Raw genomic sequence first — 1922 nt, 5'->3', positions numbered from 1 at the left:
GTCGGTTAAGCGTCTGACTTCAGCTCAGGTCATGATCTCACAGCTTATGAGTTCCATCCCTGCGGAGGGCTCTGTGCTGATGGCTCAGAGCCCGGAGCCTGCTTCAGATTCTGTGTCTCCCTCTCTCTCTGCCCCTCCCCCATTCACACTCTGTCTCTCTCTCAAAAATACATAAACGTTAAAGAAAAAAAGAATGGAGGTCAATAGATAAGAATGAGAGACGCCTGGGTGTTGCTTATATATATACACGCATTTTTTTTAATGTAGAAAGCTTCATGAATTTGCATATCATCCTTGTGCAGAGACCATGCTAATCTTCTCTGTATCACTCCAATTTTAGAATACGTGCTATATTTTTTCTTCCTCTTTTTCTTGAGATATAACTGATGTACAACACTACAGTATCAGTTTCAGATATACAATGTAATGACTTGATGTTTGTATATATTATGAAATGCTCACCACAATAAGTCTAGTTAACATCCGTTACTACACAGAGTTACAGGGTTTTTTTTTCTTGTGATAGAGCTTTCAAGATCTACTCTCTCAGCAACTTTCACATATACAATACAGTACCATTAACCATAGTCACCATGCCTCTATTTTTAATCAGCATAATTTTAACTGCATTTTGATATCTGATATGATCATTATCCCCTCTTTACCTTTTGCAAGACCATATTATCTTTCATTTTAACCCTACTCTTGCTTTTCAAAATGTCTATTTTTCTCGTGTGTTTATGCCAAGTAATTGAGTCTCAGGTTGCCAAAGAGAAAAAGGATCGAGGGAGAATGGACATTTAGAATTTCTTTTTTATCTTATTTTCTAAAAATAAGACTGAGAGGTACTTTGAAATTTTTGAAGGCCTAACTGTAGAGGTTGAGGCTGACTCTGGAAACCAAGACTTCCCAACTTTGAATTTCAGCTCTGCCACTCACAAGCTGGGTAGGCTTCGGTAAGTTTCTTAACCTCTCTGAGTCCTCAACGGTAACACATTGCGATAACAGTATAATACCTACTACAGTCTTGTTTTCAAGATTGAACAAATGAATACATAAATCTTTTGGACAGTGCCTGGCAGGTAGGAAGTTCTTAGCAAATACTGACTCCTGCTAATGCCTCCCTAGAACAAATGCACCACGAGAAGAGAAACTTCTCTTTTAGCCACTACCCTATCGCCAACATCTAGAAAACAGCAATAAATGTTTGCAGTTCAATTCACTGAAGTTCAACAGATTTTTATGAATACTTATGACAGGTCTGACAGGCTCCAGAGATCCTGTGATGAGTTAAGAATTGGGCCCTGTCCTACAGAGGTGAAGATAGACAGGGCGGTACTGTTCTCTCTCTACTGTTGCTTTGCATGTGCTGTTCCTCTGCCTGGAATACCATCCCTCCCCACCCCCTACCCCCCCACAATACACACACACACACACACACACTTCTTCCTCTGATTAATTCCTACATTATTCACATCCTTACAACTCTCAGCTCAGATACTACAGTTCCACTGAAAAGCTTTCCTGCCGCCCCCCGAATGGGTGGGGCTCCTTTCGCAGCCCTGTGCAAACTTCTGTCATGTTCTCAGCAGGTGGCAATTTGTCTGTCTCCTCCCACTGACTCGACTGAGCAATCTGAGGTCAGGATGATGGATCACAGCTCTGGGGCCTTAGTGCCTAGCCCAGTGTCTGCTACATAATGTGTTCATAATTTGTGGTAAAGAAATTGAAGATGATGAAAAAGCCTGGCAATTTTTACAAGAGGAGGGTTGTTTTGTTTTGTTTTGTTTTGTTTTGAACAGCTGTGACATAGCTTTAAGAAGAAAGACGTGTCCTCTACTGCAAATTATTTTAAAATGGCATAATAAACCAAACTTTATAAAATCTCCTTCTTACCCTTCCTGGGTACCAAATTGTTCTTG

General features: G+C 40.4%; 1 pseudogene; it reads right to left on the bottom strand.

Moving 5' to 3' along the window:
- Window positions 1–257: 257 nt before the first annotated feature.
- LOC115526385 lies at window positions 258–355 on the bottom strand (annotated as a pseudogene).
- Between the last annotated feature and the right edge of the window lie 1567 nt (window positions 356–1922).

The sequence above is a fragment of the Lynx canadensis genome, chromosome A1, assembly GCF_007474595.2.
Source record: "Lynx canadensis isolate LIC74 chromosome A1, mLynCan4.pri.v2, whole genome shotgun sequence".
NCBI lineage: Eukaryota > Metazoa > Chordata > Mammalia > Carnivora > Felidae > Lynx > Lynx canadensis.
The sequence above is the reverse complement of the archived record's forward strand: the minus strand, read 5'-3'. Positions and strand labels throughout refer to the sequence as shown.